Source organism: Apodemus sylvaticus, chromosome 11 (genome assembly GCF_947179515.1).
Source record: "Apodemus sylvaticus chromosome 11, mApoSyl1.1, whole genome shotgun sequence".
In the NCBI taxonomy this organism is placed as follows: domain Eukaryota; kingdom Metazoa; phylum Chordata; class Mammalia; order Rodentia; family Muridae; genus Apodemus; species Apodemus sylvaticus.
The window spans coordinates 67548604-67569562 of NC_067482.1; the positions used below are offsets into that span (position 1 = coordinate 67548604).

The 20959-nt window shown below is 43.2% G+C and overlaps 1 long non-coding RNA gene across 2 annotated transcripts; it reads left to right on the forward strand.

Annotated features, from left to right (window-relative positions):
* The first annotated feature begins 543 nt into the window (after positions 1-543).
* LOC127696569 (uncharacterized) lies at positions 544-18559 on the forward strand. Of its 2 annotated transcripts, XR_007980245.1 has the most exons (4): positions 544-853; positions 13027-13147; positions 16305-16433; positions 17233-18559. It is a non-coding gene; the product is annotated as an uncharacterized LOC127696569 (long non-coding RNA). The 2 variants fall into 2 exon arrangements; XR_007980244.1 differs by having other exon boundaries at positions 16305-18559.
* The last annotated feature ends 2400 nt before the right edge of the window (positions 18560-20959 follow it).

Consider the following 20959-nt stretch of genomic DNA (forward strand, 5'->3'; position numbering starts at 1 on the left):
TGAAAGAAGGAGAACCAATTGAGGGGAACCAATTGAGAGATAGTTACTGTAGTTCAGCAGGACATTATGAAGCCTTAGAATAGATGTTGTGGTGGAGTGGGAAGAAAGAAAAGAGTGTTAAAGAAACAACAACTTGACTCAGAGAAGAGAGAGAGAGAGAGAGAGAGAGAGAGAAAGAGAGAGAGAGAAGACCTGAGGGTGAGGGTAAGATGAGAAGCTGACTCAGCAGGCCATCAGGTGATACTGGAGTTCACAGAGAGAAACATGGAGGTCAGTTAGGTTTTGACCTGGATGAATATGTGGGGATTATGGGATACTAAGGAGATAGATGCAGAGGATTCTACAGGCAGGTTGATTCCAGGGTCTGTCAATCCCACCACTCTTAGCTTGGTGATTTTGGAAAGACCATTTAATTTCTCTTCAGCAGCAGTTGGCTCTTCTGACAGTTATGCAGCTGAACTCAGGAGATAAGACTTATCAAATGGATAGCAATACGCAGTAACTGGATGTTTTTGTCTCATATACTCATTAAATTTGGAAGAATGGAATCATTCAAATGAAGTAAGGAGTAAAGATGAACATATTTAAGTCATTTTGCGGATGACAATTGAGGGTATTAGTTATGTTGGAAAGGACAGAGATGACAAATTTTTAAATTATCCAGAGTGGTTTATTGCTGCCCAGAGTTACCCATGAGACTCTGGAGAGAACCTGAGCCAATCCACACAGTTTACTAACCCAAAGGAAGGAAGAGGTGTGAAGAAAAACATGAAGGAAGAAATAGAAAACTTCAGTGACTATGTGTTTGGGCTTCAGTTCCAGTGTGGACTCCACAGATGATGAAGCATGACAGGTAAGAGCTGACTTGTTCTATATCGAAAACAAAGGAAGTCAGCAATTAATTCAGTTGAATGCTTTCCCCTTGATACTATTCTATGATCCCGAGCCTCTGTTTCAGTCCTTATCTTACTACACAAATGGTAATATAGGGTAAGGTAAATTGGTCCTAAGAACAGGGCTGCCCCAAAGGCCCAACCCTGTACTGGAAGTTAATGATCATGCTATTACCAGTGCTACTAAGAATTCAGGGGATGGACAAGTATGGAAGAAAGGGGTAATGGAGTGATTTATATATTTAAGACGCAGACATTATTATTGTTGTTGTTACTCAACTTCCTTGCATCCAAGTGATGTTGACAAATTATGTCTTTGAAAAAAATCATTTCACAGAGCCATCCTGGCAAGGTGGGGCTGTGATAGCAGCAGAAGTGTTTTAGAGTGGGTTATGTCACTAGGCATCAGGTCAACTGCTGCAGAAGAGCAAGCATGCTATAGCGCACCATGATAGGTGTGGAGAAGAAAGTGGAGAAAGGTGGCCAGCATGGGCAGGAGATGGCAAGAGAGGACTGAACGAGGCCCCAGTGACAAAGGGAAACAAGAACAAAGAAATGGTTGCTGGAGAATGATCATTGTTACCAAGTACCCACACCTTCTACTCTTACATGCATTGAGGGGGGGATATATATTTTTAAAACCCTATGGTCCTGAAGGCAGAGATTCCTGTGACTCTCAAAAATGAGATTTGGGCATGAGTATTCTATATCAAGTCTAACTAGACACCAGTTAGAATCCTTTCATCCTCTTAAATCACTATTCACCATCTCTGGTTTTCTACCCACAACCCATCATGGTGTTGACTATTTCAATATTTCCCAGAAATTTTCAATTAAAAATGCAATCATTACAAAAAACACAGCAAAATAACTTATTGCTGAGTTTGAAACAATATACTAAAGCGCCCCTATTTAGAACTTTTCTTCAGCTTAATCACAATTTTACTTTATTGGTCATATGATTTAAAACATGATATATCTGGTGATTTGGCCCAAGAGGAAGACTTCTAGGCTAGGATTCAGAAAATCAACTCCCAAGTCCCATACATCCTTCTTGTTTTGTGACCTTGGACCGATAAGAACTTCTTTGGGTTAGAGTTTTTTCTATAGTCAATGAATTGGAGAATCATTCTCCTGTGTCCGGTCTGGAATGTGGCGAGGGACAAAAAAACATTGAATATGATCTAATGCAAGGGTTTACTATTAGAAATATTCAAAATGTAAGCAGGACTGTTTCTAAATTATGACTAAACTTTGGGAGTTCTTGAGTCTGGTGAGATAGTACGGTGGTTAAGAATACTGGCTGCTCTTCTAAAGAACCCGGGTCTAATACTTAGCACCCACATGGTAGTTCATAGCTCTCTGAAATTCCATTCCCATGGGAACCAACATCCTCTTCTTACCTCTTACATGTGCCTTGCTGGCACAAGCACATATAAGAAAAGCAATCAAAATACATGCAATCAAAATAAAAATAAATTAATTTAATTAAAGTAAACAAGAATAAACTTTGGTAGTTCTTACTAGCATATGCACACATTCAGTTTTTTGATAGATCACTTTTAGTAAAACTTAAAATACCAATTTGTGTGGTTAGCAACAGATTTACAAAAGATTGTTTTATATAGATTATGCTGAGAAAAATATAGGGGCTTCAAAAAAAAGTTGATTTCCTGTTGTGTTGGATGTCCGTGGATTCCACTCATTATTCAGGTGTCCAGACTGAGGGTACCCGCCATTTCTGACACGTCGGTCAGCATATGTGAGTAAACATTGCTCTGAGGGTCTTCACTTTGCAATGGAATTCCCAATTTGAAATGACATTTCTTGCTTCTATCCATAGAGTCAGGGAATGCAATTTTAGAAAGCCAGAGAACTAAAACCTTTAGCCATCAATAGCTACAGGTGCCTTCCATTAGCTTGTAGAGATGTGTATTGGACCCTGATTATGCTGATGCAGTCATCCTGCATTTGTATGGTAAAACCAATGTTCACCGAACACTGTCCAGGTATTAGGATTGGTGTCCCATGTTGAAGATGCAAAGTATTAGCAAGCTCCTTGCTTTTGAATATCACCAGAAATATACACTTGGTATTCTATGAGCTTCAACTGATTTGAGAGCAAACGATCACTGGAAGTAGCAAAATCTTTGGAGCTGTTGCCAATGAAAAGCCAGAGGAAGTGAGATATGCTAGGCAATCAAGACAGGACAGTATGCAGCAAAACTAGGCAAGAGCTAGCTAGCCATAAGTATGTGCCCCCCTCACCCCACCCCCACCCCAGGCAGTATTTGCTATTCTGGAGAATCAAAGAGGTAAGACATGAGGTAAGATGGTTGGAAAGACAACATCTAGGTGGACAGATAACCAGTTAGGAAGTACTAACAGCACAGGGTGAGAAGGCATCAGAGGAGAAGAGTTAGCCTCACAAACTCTTCAGTGCTGGCCTTCAGCTCTGACCTCCCCAGAGTAGCAGAGCAGAGAACCAAAGAATAAGGGAGTCACCTACAGTTAGTGGGAAAGATCTGATGCTGTGTCTACCTGCTTAGGCCTGGATTCAGCCTACCCCTACCCCACAATGACTAGGTCACCATGGACAAGGTATTTATGCCTTCTGTGTACATGAGTACCTCTATCTTCAGAATGAGAAAGTTTTGGCCAATCGCCTTTGTCAACTTGATTTAGAATCACCAAGATGACATATGTTTGTGTGTACCTAGAAGGATGAGACCAGAGATTTAACTGAGGAAGAACACCTTCCCTGAATGTGGGTGGCACTATGCTATCCTCTGAAGTCCTGACCTGAGAAAAGGGAGAAAACCTTAAGTACCCACATTAGCTGTCTACTTCTTGACTAGTCCATTGTGCTTTGTGATCCTGACTCCATGTCTTCCCCAGATTTTAGTTTAAACTCTGAGCCCCACCCCCATCCCTCCCCCACCCCAAATCTTCTTTAAGTTGATTTTGTCATATAGTTTGTCACAGAACTGGAAAGGTCACTAGGAGGAGGAACAGCAATAGACAATTACTGTCTGATGTACACTGTATCAACATGCACAGAGAACTTGATACTGGGTCTGTCCTATCCTGCCAGGGCTACAGTATGTGGGACCATGCTGGATTCTGGGGTGTGAGGAGGGGCCTTGTGACCTTCCTAGTTCAGCCTTGCCTACCCTACCCAGCTACAGTGTCACCCTAGGCAGCTCCTGTCAGATGGCTTTGCAGACAAAGGACACTGTGCACACAGGGGACCAGAGTAGTGTCCTTTTCTGTTTCACACAGCTTCCTTTTCTGGCCACAGCTGGCTGGAGGGTGGGCGGGCTCTGAGTAATGAGGTTCCCCCGCCCCCACCTCTTTTTACTGCTGAGTCATCCCGTCAACCTCCCCCTGGCTGCTGTGACCGAGTTCCTAGTAGGAGGAGCCAGTTCTGGTGCAGAGGAAAGTTAGACTGGGTGCTGCCTTTTTATTTAGCAGGAGATCAAAACTCCTCTGATGAAACAATAGAGGTGGGTTTATGGGGAGGGTGGGCCTTTTGCCAAAGCCTGGTGTGCCAGAGCACGCCCGGAGAGGAGGGGTTGTTGTCATTGGGCCTTTTGCCATGAATTCACATCAGCAGTCCTGAGCGGGAGGCATCAGACTAGGAGGGCACCTGGGTGGTGATTTTATCAGGATGGCCCCTGTCGTTGGGATTCCGTCTCTCCGCCCTATTTCCCCAGCTCTGCAAGCTGATGGAAATAACTTCAGACTTCTCCAAGTGTTTGGTTCGATACAGGCTCCATATTAACAAACTTTCAAAATGCCCTGCTATTCGATGCTGACCAATTTACAGCAGGCTTTTTTCTTCCTATTTAACCTGTGTGGACACTGAATCTCACTGAGGTCCTAAGAGGGCACATTGCAGGGTCGGGGGACAGATAGCACCACAAGGGGTAGTTCTCTGGAGGTTGCAGTGGGAGAGAGGGTTGTATTTGGCAGTGAATCTCATGGGCAGTTGGGTGCAAAGTCACCGGACTTACCTCACCACCCCGTTGGTGCTATCCCTGTGATTTATCCTTTCAAGTCAAATAGCTCGGCCAACACAATCTAACCTTAGTCTGCTGGGCTAGTTCTATGGTAGGAGTGAGCAGAGACTCAAAACGTCATACTTTACCCTGGCTGTTCTTGCTTCTGAACTTCCTCAAACTGACCCTGTCTTGTAATAGTATGACCATCAATCAGTCTCCGTTGCCGTATTTTGTGGTTTAGAATGCCAGTGAGTAGGACAGACATTTCACAAATTCCAGAAAGGCTTACCTCATTTAAAATACCACTTTCAAGTGTATAACACCTAGGGTTTTTTTTTCCTCTTCCTCCTCCTCCTTCTTCCTCTTCCTCTTCCTCCTCTTCTTCTCTCCCTCCCTGCCTCCCTCTCTCTCTCTTTCTTTTTTTTTAACTCCATGTGGGTCAGTCACTTATAACTCCCAGGGAAGAAGAACTTTCTCTAAGGCAGCCCAGAGCTGAGCCAATTTGCTCGCTCAGCTGGTGCCCTGGTTCTACCAGTGTGCCTTGATATAGTAATTTTAAGAGTTTCCAAAACGACCTTTTTCCTTCTCCCACTCACGAAAACCAGATCAAGCTGTGGAAACCCAGAGTATGTGTGTGTGTGTGTGTGTGTGTGTGTGTGTGCGCGCGTATGTGTGCATATAATTCTTTGCTCACCATCACAATCAAATTACAGAGAAAGCAGGTGTTGACAAAGATTGGCACTATATCGAATTAATTTTTTTTTAAAAAGTGACCCAGTTTCCTGTGGCATGTCATTTTGGTACTCAGAGCCAGCCCTCCCCCCCCCCCTCCCAGAGTAAATCTGAGACTCCAGGGGTGATGTCAGTTCATTCTGCGAGCGACAGGGAGATGGGTTGGCAAGATCCGCAGTGTGCAGCCAGGTCTCCCACTACCATTTGGGCTCCTGTCAGCGACACCGTCGAGACCATTAATCTTCGACTTTCGGCTGAGCCTTATTGGGACTTTTGAGTTTTCTTGTTCTGTTTTGTTCGGGGTGTCATTCAAGATTCCTTCAGAGAAACCTGTGTCGGGGCAGGAAAATGCTACATGAATTATGTCCTTGTGAAGTCACCATCTGGCCAATATTCATCTTGCTTAACGAAATACCAAGGATATCTTTCAGACCAGCTGCTGCAGGGCCAGAATGTAGCACACTAGTGACCGCAGCCATAAACCAACAAGCAATCAAGTGTAATTAATGCACCTGGTGCCATTTCGGAGGCCAGCCACTACAGCCCGCTCACACCTTGGCTGGCTTTTCTTTTTATCGGATGTGACTTGGCTTTCTGTTTTTGTTTCACTTTGTTTTCTCACTTTTCAGGTTGGGGAATCCAGCTTTTTGGCTTCTTATCAGCCCTGGGTATCTAAGCAGTAAGTCCTATCACAGGACTGATGGAGATGGGAGTGGTTGCGTGCCTTCGCCATACAAACAATACAGCACTGAGCTGCATTCTCTGCCCAGAAAGGACCTATTGTCCTGAACAGCCGGATTCTGCTCTGATGATGCCTTTCACTGGCTGTACAAGGCCAGACCCAGGAACTGGACTGCATCACGTCTTGTAGCAGATGAAAGAAACTGAGGGACGCCCCCCCCCTCCCAAGCTTAAAAAAAGATAAACCTCCAAACAACCTTGACATTTTTTTATCAGCAGAATTTCCCAGCTCCTCTCTTCTGGCCACGCCCACCTGCCCTTGAAGTCTGTGATAGAGAGGGGGTTAAAGACACCTGCCTCTGAAACTAAGACTCTGAGAGCTGTAAATGCTTCTTTGTGCCAGAGTTAGTGCAGTGGGCTAGGAGGCAGAACATGCTGAAGGGTCACAAGTGGCAGTGGTGGTTACCTGCCCGGCCCCAGAGCCTCATTGGAGCCCTGTAAACCCTGGAACCATGTAAGGCATTGAGAAGAAGAAATAGAAGGCCCTACTTAACCCCAGGGACACCAGGGAAAGAGACACCTACTCCTCTGTAGCATTATAGCTATGTGTACAAGGGGAGCAAGTGATCCTCTGGTGACCTGGCTGTGGTCACAACAGCCTGAGGCTGTGTGAGCCTATCCTCTGTGTCACTTCTACTCAGAAGTAAAAGTGGAGGCAGCAATTAAAGGTTTCCAAGGCCCTTGAGTGTCGTTAGGGCCTTGTCACTGCCTTTCTCCAGCTCAGCGATGAATGGTTCCCAATTGTCTCCTATCAAATTAAAGCTCCTTATCATAGGCCGCAGCATCCTCTGCTAATTGGTTCCTTCTTACCTAATTCATCTTTTATTCCGAAGCACCTTGTCCCCTCATCCAAGAGCTGGGTCTCCAAAGCCTTCTAATTGCCAGCCCTCTTCAAATCAATGCTATTCAACAGATGTGCCTTGGATTTCCTCTGCAGAGTTAGGCCCTGATAGATGGGAAGGCAGCTAGGTAAGTGAGTCAGATGTCACAGGCTTTATAAGCAAGACATTTTCATATTGATGGAAACAGGAGACCTATGTTTGTGTCTTGGTCTGTCTTTAGAAGCTGATTCCTGAATTTTTGTTCAGAAAGCTTGGAGCTAATGATGTAGAGTTGCTGGAAGAATTCAAGGTGATTTTATGTATGTATGTATGTATGTATGTATATGTATGTATACATGTATGTGTGTATGTGTGTATGTATGTGAATACGTATGTGTGTATGTATATGTGTATGTATGTATATACATATGAACATATGCATGCATGTGTGTCTATATTTACCATCTTAACTATCTCTTACCTATTTTCATGTTTCACATGTATATTTTACTAATACATTTTGTGTGCATGTGTGTGTGTGTGTGTGTGTACCATAAGAACATATCACCTCTTTTATTGGGAACACAGGAAGGAATAGTCATTACTGTCTACAGAAATCTATTAAGCCTTCCGGGAAGAGGAGAGAGTGGAGTGGAATTGTCCTGCTTCAGTAGATATCAGAGGAAAGGACAGGTTAAGTAAGTATGTGGAGCTGCATCATGAACCAAGGAGGCAGGAAACAGACAGGTGGGGCCAGGGAACTGGCTCAGTGGGGAACGCACTTGCTGCCAAACCTGAGAATCTGAGTTCAATACTGACCTCGAAGCTGTAGAAAGAGAACAAACTCCTGAAAGTTGTTCTGACCTCCATATACTCGTTCCCCAATAAATAACTGTAACAAAAATCTTTTAGTGGGGGGTGGGGAACGGTATCTCCTATGTAGTCCTGGATGACCTGAAACTTGGTATGTAGATCAAGCTGTTCTTACACTCACATAGGGCTGTCTGTCTTGGCCTCCCAAGTGCTGGGATCAAAGGCCTGCACTCTCAAATGTAGCCTGTCTCCTTGTCTTTGTTCAGCATGGTCCAGGATTTGAACCTTAGGTGGGCTTTCCTTTTCAACAAACTGTCAGCATCTTTTGGCCTGTGGAGCAAGTTCTGTACAATTACTTGATGCCTAGTTCGGTGCATCATTAGCAGATGATCTATGGGTGAGGACAGGAAGGAGCAGCCTTGGAGACATGAACCCAGCAGCTTAGCACAGGCAGGGACCTGACACCTTTTTTTCCAGGTGGCCTCATATGAGTCATCAGGACCTTTGATCCTCCTCATATATCACAGCACAAGGGCCTCCTGTTCCTGGGGAGATTCTGAGAACCAGGGAGGTGGGAACACAAGAACTTGCAGGGAAGGGTGCAGCCAAGAGAGAACCTTTCCTTCCCCAACTGGAAGAGCCTGTCCGGTTTATATTGGCTTGTTTGCCTGGAAGGGCCTGGAGCCTCTACAGCTGTACACCTTCCTTCTCCTTCCTGAGCAAATAAAGCCTAGCTGGGCTCTTGCCACATGCCACATGCCACAGATGTCACCAATCCAGTTCTGTAAGCAAGAGGTGGTGTGAACAACAATAAGGAGCACAACTCTAAGAGGAACCTGGAAAGCTCCTGGGAAGACAGAGTGTTGGGTTGAAGCATTGTCCCTGCCAAAATCCCCCTGACATTGCTAACTGGGATTGAAGATGAGCTTGCCTGCTTTCTCTCTCTCTGTGTCTCTGCTGCCTCTGTCCCTCTCTGTCTCTGTGTCTGTGTCTGTCTCTGTCTCTGTCTTTCTCTCTCTCCCCCACCCTCACCCCCCCTACACTCAGGACACTTATCTCACCCAGATGAATTACTGTCTGCACTCCCAGGCCTGGAGTACTCTGGTGAGAGATGATAACCAGACATACCAGGGGAAAATACATTGAGAGCTGATTCTTGCAAGGCACCATAGGGAACAGAGGACTGAGGCCACAGTGGCAACCCTTTTGCCGAGAGGAGACGGCTGTGTATGTGGTTTAGGATTGGGAATTTCATATTAAAATTGAAACCATCTTCAGGATGAAATCCAGGGACCCTGGAGATGAAGTGAGGCTTGGTTCAAGGATATAAGTCATCCGAAAACAGGAGTAATGAGTGACTATGAACATGAAAGACATATACGGAGCATATAGTATGTGAAAAGTGAGGAGAGAGGCAAAACCAGAGGTCTTGGCTGTGGAATATATCTTCTCATATGATGCTCATGTGTCTGGGAGGGCATGTGGGCATAGAAGTCTGATTCTAGAGTGTTTGGCAGGTCACATGCTTACCAGATCCAGGTGGCATGAGATGTCTTCATCTTCCATCCCGTGCCTGCCACCCATGAGCAACTGACCCACGAGGGCTGCTGGATGTTGTCCTCTCTTTCAGCCTTCCTCTCCTCCTCCTGCTTCACCCCTCTGTGTTCATATCCCAGAAGGGGCTGCAGCAGAGCCTCAATGCTCTCTGCTTCAGCAGCTCCTGTGATGTTGAGCATCCATGGTGAGACCTTTCAGTTTATCATAGAGGAGCATATACTACTGTCTGAGACTTCACTCGAGTTCATAGTCTTTCTCCTCCACCTCCTCTTCCTCCTTTCCTCTCCTGCTCTCTCTATTCCCTCTCTAACTTCATCATGCTATTAAGGTCAATGTCTCCTCCTGCCCACTTATTACCTTGATTTGATTTATTGAACACTTCTTCTGCGCAAAGGATGGAAAAAGAGGTCAAAGCATTTGAGAAAGAGAAGATGATTTAAAAAGTCAAATTTTGCAATACATGTGACACTTCATTCATGAAGTTACCTCTGACTTCTGACCTTGTGAATGTTGACTCTGCTTGTGTGAACCCTCAGCTGGCTTCTCTTCATGTTTCCCTCTGTTACTAAAGCAGCTGTATGATGAGCCCTTGCCTGGTTTGTGTTTGAACCTGTGCACACAGAACATAATGCACAGGTTCAAACACACAGAACATAATATATGATGGGGCTTTTAGAGTGCTTGCCGTGTTAAATGTGTAGTATAAGGCAATCTATGAAAATTTGCTCTTCTGTTGCTTTGATAAAACACTGTCTAAGAGCAACTTGAGGAAGAAAGGGCTTCTTTTTTTGTTTGGTTTACAGTTAGTTCCTCATTAAGGAAAGTAAGGTCAGGAACTCAAGGCATGAACCTGGAGGCAGGAAATGGAGCCAAGACCGTGGAGGAATACAGCTGGCCGGCTTGCTCCTCATGACTTACTTGACCTGATTCCCCTGTCTGGGGGGGGGGGTCATACCATTCCCAGGGTAATCCCACATCAGTCATTAACCAATAAACCACCCCACAGATTTGTCTACAGGCCAATCTGATAGAGACATTCTCATGACTGAGGTTTTCTTCTCCCAGTTGACTAACTTGTGTGAAGTAAATGAAAGAAACAAAAAACTAAGATTAGTTATTTTGAAAACTAACAAAAAAACCCTGGCACAATATTTCACAAAAATGTCATGTCAGAATAAGCTTTCTTCATAAGTTCATGATACACACTAGATGACATTTTTTATTTTCATAGTACTGGGCCCATAGGAAATGCTCAATAACTCACCAATTATCTTGTTTTTATGAAGCAGAGTGGGAATAAAGGGAAATGACTTCTAATGGCTAGGGATGTGAAAACAGCTAGCTCTGACTGACCTTAGCAGTTGAGGGGAGATAATCCTAAACACTTGGTGAGATAGCTTTCCATCACTGTAGCAAAACACCTGAGGTAATCCACTTATGAACAAGAACTATTTCTTTTGACTGTCATTTTGGGGGATTTCAGTCAATGGTCAGCTGGCTCCATTGCTTTTGGAACTGTGGCAAGGCAGCACACAATAGTGGAGCACATGGAGTGAGGAAACTGCTCATTCCCTGGCAGCCAGGAAGCAGCAAAGGAGAGGGAAATGAGACCAGGGTCTCAAAGTTACTTAGGAAGGCACATCAGCTATGACCTAATTTCTTACTACTAGAAAGGAAGGTTCTAATACCTCATGATACAACTATGTTCTGGAGACAACATTGGCCTTTGAGAGTTATTTAGATCATAACACTTATGTTCAAGTATACAGAATATGCCTTTTCTTTGAATTCTCAGCAAGGAAGAAATTCCATTTCACATGTCAAGTTGAAGAGATCAAGGCTTAGGGAACTTAGACTAATCTGACAAAAGATACACAGCCAATAAGTCACAGAGCTTATTTTCAAGCCCAGATTTACTTGACCTATCAGTCTAGCATGGACGGACAAAGGAGTGACCAAGGTCATTAATCTGTGCAGCTGGAAATAGAATGAATGTGGAAGGCAATGTGTGGAAATAATAAAAGAAAAGGCAGCATCCTGGGAAGTTTAGTGTAGGCTGAGGAATGAAAACTTTCTTCCACAAACACTAGAATATTCCTTCTGGAATCAGTACAGAGGGGTGTGGAAAGATACAGATATATTCTGTTTCTTGTCTCTGGTAGATAAATGCTCCACAGAGTCCCACTGCAGGGAGCAGAGATGAGCAAGAAAGGGACTGATACTGACCTGTCTTTTGTCTATGGTCTTTGGTCTTGCTGTTTATTGTAATGCTAAGTGTGGACTACCATGGCCTGGAATCTGCTCTTAGACTCAAGTGACCCTGCCCCCAAGTTTCTGATTGGTTAATAAAGATGCCAACAGTCAATGGCTTGGCAGAAGAGACATAGGTGGGGTTTAGGTTTCTCAGGCTTGGGGTCAAAAGAGAACTAAAAGGAGGAAAAGAAGGTGCAAGAAGAAGAAGCCACCGTGGGTTAAAGGAGCCATGACGACGTGGCCCTGAGAGCTGGCCAATTGGAATTAACAGCAGTCCAGATGAAATATAGTAGGTAGTAAGTAATAATTCGGGATTATCAATAGGAAAGTAGATTCTAATAGCATAGGGGGATGTATCTGCCCAGCTCTTATGCTGTTTAAGGCTTATTATAAATATGAAGGCTGTGTGTATCTTTTGTCCAGGAACTAAATGATCAAAGTTGAGGTAGAAACCCTAGGACAGGATTAAATCATTTTTACAAAATATTGGATTTTTTTTTTTTGTCTTTTGTCTTTTGTTCATGGCTAGTGTTTGTAGGATTCCCAGCTCAAATATCAGAGTCTGGGCTCTCTGCAAACAGCAGCTGGGGTCTGCTGGGAGGAAATTCTGCCTAAGAGAATGATACTGACATTGTTTGACATTCCTCTGAGTGTCCCGGGCTATACAGACTGCTGCTCTGGGCTATCAGCTACTGCTGGACTTAGTGCTCCCATCCCAAGAGGCTGTGTGCTGAGGTTCAGATGTGTTCTCCCAGAGCTGAGCTACCTTGCACAATTCTCTGGCCTCTCAGAACTTCCGTTTCCCTTTGCAAAGTGGGAAGAATTCAGAGGGATTTGCACAAACTGTTTGGATAGATTGAACCAGCACCTGTTTGTGAACAGTCCGATCCATTCCAAGGCCTTCCTATTTACCATCTCAATAAACCTCTTCCTTCTACTCCTACCCCAAAGTAAACACAATTAAACCAGTAATTAAGTTTAATTGGGAAAACACATGTAGGATACTAAGGTAGGCACTGGGTCTGTGGAAGTCAGTTTTACTCTTGTCTTTCTCTTTTGGGGAGAGAAATTCCAGACACAAACTAAAATGACTACAGGCAACTCAGGTTCCTCCCTGGATCCACCTCAGCACCAATAAAAGCTTCTGTGGAGGCACTTTCCACACACAGAGCACTGACATCTTCTACCCTTGTTATTTTTATTTATCTTTAGGACAATGCTGTCTCAGAAAAAATGTGCCCAAGACGCCCTAGTCACTGATGTGGAACAGGCAGAAGTCTACCCACTTGAAGTCTCCAAACTTGAAGTCGTTCCTTTGAGAGCTAAGCTAATTGTAAGTTCAGCACTCACTCCTTCCTGACACACTTGTCCATGCAGGGCCAACCCTATGTCCACGCCCTTTTTCACAGTAACTTTTTAAGTAGTCATTATCTGAGGCTCCTGCTTCAGGCTTGCTACCTCCTGACCCACAGCTATCCTTTTCGCTGCCACCAGAGAAAATGTTAATACCCTCCTCCCATTTACATGCCCCATCCCCCACTAAGAAAACAGGACTATAGGTAATGTCTTCCTTGGGTCTCTGAATAGAGATTTTATTCTCTCTTTCATTAAGGGAAATTTGTACGTGCCTTGAAATCTGTGGGCTCCTATATAAAGCCTCGTAAAGCCATTACAAAGCCATCATTAGTACCATCTCTTGCAATTGTAGTAACATTAACAGAAAGAGCACATGGTGATCTATGACACCCAAGTGTCCTTGGCATGAGATGGAGCAAAGGTGGGTTTTAGCCATGAGGTTAATACTCAGGTCATCTGAGCTGGATTTTAGAAGAAGAATTAAATGCATATAGTTCATAGTACCCAAGATTCTCACATGTCAGCAAGAGAATGGCAATCCTAAAATCTGATGAATTAGAAGAGTCTCTGAATAAACCAGGCAAGGTGATATCTTTTGTTTCTCCAGAGCAGTCTGCTGTCTGGTAGCTCATCTGAAAGTGACCCGACCCAAGCATCCTTCTGCACAGTGACATTTGCTTATTATTTTAAAAAGTTTTTATTTTAGGTGTGTATGTTACAGGGTGTGTGCATGTGAGTGCAGGTGCTTTTGGATGCCAGATGTACCTGGTCTCTCTGGAGATGAAGTTATGGGTAACAGGGATGTTGGGACCGAAGCAGGGCCTCCAGAAGAGCAACACATGCTCTTACTGCTATTTCTCCAACCCTCTTCCTCTCCTTCCTTTCGAAGAGCGCATTGACACTTTTTAGAGACCTCACTACCTAATCGATGAACTCCAGGTCTCAGTAAGAGACTTTCTGGGGGAAAAAATGACAGGGACAGCTCCTGAGGACTGACACCAGAGGCTGACCTCTGGCCTCCACAGGCATCTTGTGCAAATATCCACTATCAAACCAAACCAAAACCACCCACTCCCTGTCTGTGCCTTGAGCAGTCCAGGGCTCCCAGAAAACGGCATTATCAGGGCATTCTTTCTGGGCCCCACCACAGTTGATTCTGTGAGCCTCTGCCAGTCATAGTCAAAGAGGACAAAGGAGCCATCACTGTCATGACTGGCACAGTGTCTCCTAAAAGCCTCTGTAAGGATGCTGAATACCGTCTTCCTTTTGGTCCTGTCCAACATGAATTGTGCCACACAAGCTGTGTCAGGAATCAAGAGCCTGCGTTTGTGCAGCTCTTACTTCACCATTATTATTCCCCTTCTTTGGACCTCACCCACCTGAAACCTTCCAGCACAGCCTTTCATTCCAACCCTTTCCCTCCGTTGAAGGACTGCTAGCTTTGGGTGTTCTCTCTGTAGTTTGCATCTGTTGTTGAGGCTCTAAGTATTTCCTCTGCCCAAAACATGCCTTTGTGTGTATTGGGGGTGGGTGGGTGGGTGGGTCTTATTTCTTTTCATTAGTATGAAACCACGAGTCTTCTCATTTTATTCACAGTGCTTCTGTCCTTTTTAGACTGTGGCTTTTGCTAGAAGGCTTATTAATTCCCTGCTGCTAAGAGTGGATTAGGCCATCTGTCATGGATGTTCACCTGATAGAGACAACATGAACAGCAGCAAGGGACACTCTTGATCTGCCTGCTATTACTGGCCTGATACTGGATCCCGTTCCAGACCCAAAGTCTCTGCTTCATTTACTGTTGGAAAGACCCGGAAGGTTTAGTGCTACTATTGTTACCAGCTCATAGATATGAGGAAGATAAGCCTCCGAAGGCCTGGGGGGGGGGGCTATTCAAGGTCAGTTAATAAATGAGATAACCTGCCTACTTCTGACCCAACATGTGGTATTACTAGCAATAATTTACTTTTTTGTTAACGGATATTTTCATTTTTTTCCGTCTTTACAATAAATTTTCATAAGCACAGAAAAGAAAAATCAGTGAACCCCCACCTCAAAAAAAAACAAAACAACCCAAACCAAACAAATAAACAATAACAACAACAACCACAACCACCCTAATTGTTCTATAGGTTTCTTTACTCCTCACAGGGATGTTTTCTTACTTGGATCCATTTACATTTATTTTTAGAAGCTATAGTTTGACAGGCATCTCTACAACACATTTGTGTGGAGGCTGGAACTGCAGCCACCTACCAGGTCTGCCCCAGCCTGACTCTGCTCCTCTCAGCTCTCCTGGCATGATTGTCCTTATAAAGCAGCCTTGTCTGGGAATGGTGTGCATTTGTTAATTACCTTTGCAGAGCCAGCAGATGGTGCAGAAAGCACTGTATTGTCGGAGGACCCGAGCCAAAAAGAGAGATGAGGGAGCGAGGGTGGCATCTGTTTATTTGTTTAATTTCTTTGCAAGAAAATGGTGGGTATAAAAATAAAACCAGTCCCCACTAGCCATTTCAAAAAGAGGAACATTCATCAGTGGTTCCAAGTAAACTATTTCAGTCCCTAAAGTCTTGGTGACCCAAAGAAATATTTGAAACTCAGAGCTGGCCATGCTGGAGTCAGTGTGGAGCTATTAGTCAGTCTTGGAAGCTAATCAAGTTTACCTGTCAGAGGGAAGCAGACCTGTTCCATCACATTCCTGACCCTCCTTCCAAATGGAAACCACCCAGCAAAATAGGCCCATGGAGGAGCCCCACTCCCAAGGCCAAGTTAGCTTCAATTGAAAAGAATAGTGCCCTATGGTCTTTAAGTTTGTCAATAGACCAGTCTGTATTTTTAATTCTTTATCATCGTCCCTTGAAACAGAAGGTTCCAAGTGGAGGGATCCTTAAGATCTTCATCCTAGAGACTAGGAATCTGGAAGCAAGGGCAGCAGAAAGTAGCTTTACTCATTCATTGAGACTTTTCGGGACTAGCTCCCACACCCAATCATTTTGGCTGCTGTTACAGAATATCTGAAATGAGGTAATGTATTTATTTATTTAGAATATTGTTGTTTATTCTCAGGCGATTGCATACATGTATATGCAATGTATCCTGATCATATCTACCCCAATTTCTTTCTCGTATTCCCACAGGAAAACCTGCAACATATCTTCCTATTCGTGTCTTCAACTGTTTTTTTTTTTTTTCTTTCAAACCCACTGAGTTTCAGTCAGTGCTGCTCACCAGAATGACGACTGATCTTGTTGATTTGACTTGTGGAGGTAACTAGAGCTGTGAGGAGCCCATGGGGGCTATGACCATGCCGTTTTCAGAAGACATTTTACAATATTTCTCCCTAACTTTCTGCTCTTACTTTCCTCCCTCCCTCTATTTTAGATCATACCCTAAGTCTCGTGGGGATTGATAAAGATGTATCACTTAGGACTGATCATAATGATGGTTACTTATTCTCGGTACTTTGACTTTATGATTGCGTCTTCGTATCATCTCTTACCTACTGCTCAGAGAAGCTTCTCTGGCCAAGGTTGAGAGCAGTATTAATCTATGGCCTGAAAATAGCATAATTTTTATTCCAAGGCAGAGTTTCTCTGCATAGCCTTGGTTGTCCTGGAACTTGCACTGTAGACCAGCTGGCCTTGACCTTACAGAGATCCACCTCCCTCTGCCTGTCAAATGCTGGGATTAAAAGGCATGTGCCACCACTGCCCACCTGAACTAGGATAAACTGTAAAGACATTTTGTAAAGAAAATTCTCGAGGCTAAAAAGCCTAAGAGCATGCCACGCGTGGCTAGAGAGAAGCTTTGTACTGCGCCTTAATGCAGAAGGACAATAGCATACTTGAGAGCAGAAATGAGCTCGGATAATAATCCCACAGGTGAGATCATGTTCTCAGTCCATGAAGTAATGTGGGGGCCCTGGTAACCTACACATTTTTCAGGTGGAACCCCCTATAACACACTTGGGGTGACATTTCCAGCACATGAATCTGGAGGGATACACTTTACCCGTGGTAAAAATAGAATTAGAGGGGGGTCTCCCTAATATAGATGTTTTTCCAGACCTACTCTGCCAGGGAAATGGAAAATGAAGAGATCCAGTAGTTTCAGAAGATTCCAGTAACTTGCAGGAGGAAAATCTTCCTGTTGTAGGAAAGAAGAAAATGACCCAGGACTTGGAGATGATAGTCCCACGGCTTGAGAAATGAGGTGAGCTGCAGCAGTAAGATCTGGGAAGTAGGGAGGAAGGTTGTTTGGGACTTGACTCAGATGAATCTTGTCATCAGAAGTGTGGCGTCAGCAGAACCAAGTGGGAAAATGGTATGGCTAAGTCTTGTATTGATCATGGTGATGATATGAGGGACAGCTGGTAAGGGACAGTAGGTCAGGTATGTCACAGATGAGAATCATGGGTCAAGGGAGCAGTAGGGCAATTCCATAAGATCTCCTTTAACTCAGTGTCTCCAATGGTCATGGGCTTGTCAAATTCAGCTGTTACTCTTCTGATCTCATCTTCTGTGGCACTGTTGTCATGACAACCTTTATGACCTTTGTTCCCTTAGCTTCCGAGTTGTTGCTTTTTTTTCTTCTGCTCTCTTTCCTTCCCCCTAGCCAATTACCCTCCGTTGTCTCACTTTCCTCTGCTGTCTCTAGACACTGATCACCACAGGACTCATGTCTTGGCTCCCAGTCTTAATCTGAAACTCCTCCTAGAGTTTACACATCGTTGTTTTGGTGGTAACTCCAAAACTTGAAATTTTATCTAACATTAGTATCTGCCATATATATTTATAATATATACCATTGTGTATGAAAACTCTACCTATAACTTACACATATATAAAATGTATGTGTATTTATATTATTTGCACACATGCACACATATGCATATGCACATATGAATCCCTTTGGAAATGAAATGGATCTCTAAAACTTAGAGCTGAATGAGCTAGAATGATGAGCTCAGACCGCACGGTCATAGCTGACTGGTGTAATGAATGCTTCATAGTTGGTTCATTTTGCTATGTGTTCACATGGCAGAAGGGGCTGCCTTTCTGACATATCTCATGAATTCAGTCCAGTCCATGAGGATTTGCCCTCATTTCCTAACCAGTCCCTAAAGCCATCTCATTGGATTACATATATAATTATATTACTCTGGGATGGCTACAATCATTCAGGCAATAGCAGTGACTACACCAGCTCCCATCTCTATTAGCTTTGTACAAGAATTCTCTTTGTTGCATGTCCTTGCCAATATTTGGCATTGTTTGCCTTTTAATAAACTGTACACTGAATTAAATATAACAAGTGCATGTATTTATGTGCTATGTATAACCAATAAATTTCATTAGATCTTCATTTATACTTTCCTGATTGCTGATGAAATTGACCAACATTTTAAAAGATTACTGATTTTGAGTGTTTTTTTACTTGGGATACATTTTTATGTCTTTTACATGTTCATTCTTTCAGTTTGCTTATGCTATATTGTCATTACACTTCAAACATTTTGACATTGTATATGTTGGTTATTTGTTAAAATATATGTATATATATTTCAGTGCACAGCTGACATAATTTCCTTTAAGTACTGTTTGCATCAACAGAATTTAATTATTACATACTTCAAATTTATCAATATCCTTTATTTAGTGATTGTTGTGTCTTAAAAGTATTCTTGCTTTCCTTAACCTAAGAAATATACTTTATTATATCACAAGAATATTGAGAGCTTTTATTACAACCATGGGTGTCAAATGCAGCTGAGATTTATTCTTGGCCTTCTTCAGAGGCTGAGTAGTAGTTTTGTTGACAATCCTTAATGAATGATTTTTCCTTCCTCTCTGGTTGCCCATGCCTCCTCATTCCTGCATTAAGTTCAGTGCATATGTATATAGTTCTGGGAGGCAGGGATGCCTCTATCCAATTGGAAGTATACATTTTATTGTCTTGCTTTATCCAATCTACTTTTTCTTTTATTCTGGTACCAGATTCTTTCTCTTCTTCTCAGAGGTTGTCTTTCTTGCATTGCTGTAACTCAGATGTGTCTTTTGCACATTTTGAAAGAAGCTCAGTCTTAGGCAGTACTAACAGAAGGCTCTTTTGGGCACGTAATGGTACCATTATCATAGACGGAGGCGTGCCTTATGAAATGACTATAGGCAGCTACCTCTCATACTTTTTCACATGTCTAACATCCAGCCTGTGAGGAGACAGCATCTGTCCCTTCTGAAGCGCCCAGCAATAGGGTGTCATCTTGGACATCTAAACTGCTTTCACCATTTCCTTAACTTTTAGTGTCTATAGCTATGAAGAATATACTTCCTTTCAGTGAATTATTCAGTCTCAGGTATTTTGTTATAGTAGCAGAAACAGATACTACCCATATTTCGCTTCCAACATGAACATAAGCCAGGCACACTAGTGTGCATTCCTAGCCTTTCAAGAAGGAGATGAATTAAAAAGTGGTTACTTGGCCTTGAATAACCAGGAAGCCAACTGAAGATGCAGCATGGCTGAATGGGAATAGAGGGTAATTCTTTGATGTGAACATTGGGTCCAGCTGTATATGGGGCAGATGATCCTTTGAACTGCTTAGTGACCTAAACCAGTGAATGGCCTTCTTTGTCAAGCACATTGAGGAGGGCTTTAACCTTTTGCAGTGAACAAACACAGATGGCCAAGATACGTCTAGCTGGCAGTGAATCAAGGGAATATCCATGGCCAGAGTCAATATTTTCCTCAGATAGCCTGTTTTCTTCTGCTCCCACCCAAGGACATGTGGCTGCCATGATACATATTCACAAGCTTGGAGACCTAAAAGCAGTACAAATGTGTTCTCAGTTCAGTCACCTTCATCAAGGTGTGGGTGGGGAAATGTTCTCTATGGAGGATGTAGTGAGCGTCTTTCAGCTCTTGTGACTGTTGGCAGTCCTTGACTTACAGATCTGTTTTCTTCTTCAATTAACTTTCATATCCATGTATCTTTTGTTATTGGATTTGGGGTCCATGGGGATAACTTAAAAGCATATATGACTTTAATTATATCTGTGAAGACTCTTTCTATAGTAAATTAGATAACATGCCAAGGGTCAAGCTATACATGCATCTTTTGGAGGGCCACCATTTGACCTGTGACAAAGAATATTTTTGTATTGTTTATGCTGAATCTCAGAATCAGATGAGCTTGAAACTCTCATAACCAGTCATTAGTGAAACTAGGAGTCACATCCTGGGCAGCCTGCCTCAGTGTAAGGACATAGCCATCACTTTGTTGTTTTAAGACAAGGTCTTGCTATTCATCCATGGCTAACCTGAAACTTGTTATATAGACCAGATTGGCCTTGAAATCACATTGATCTGCCTGCCTGCCTGCCTATGTCTCTCAAGGGCTGGAATAAAGGCATGCTTCACCATGCTTGGCATATTTAATACACACACACACACACACACCACACACACATATATGTATATATGAATTTTGAGGATTACATTATGTGTTGAGTGTGTTTTGGTTAAATCGGTGCCCACTACCTCCCCTCCAATTCCTCTCATACCCTCCCAGTTCTCTCAGCTTCATGTACTGTTTTTTCCTTAAACTACTGAGCCCAGTTTGTAGATTAAGGCTACTCATCTTCTTGTTTTCCCTATGTTCTCTTTATTCATTTATAGTTTTATTTTTAAAAAATTATATTAATGCATTTATTGAGTATGTGAATGTGCCCTTGTGTATGAGGTCACACGTGTGACCACATGCTGGCACCCAAATGTGGAGGCCAGAGGACAA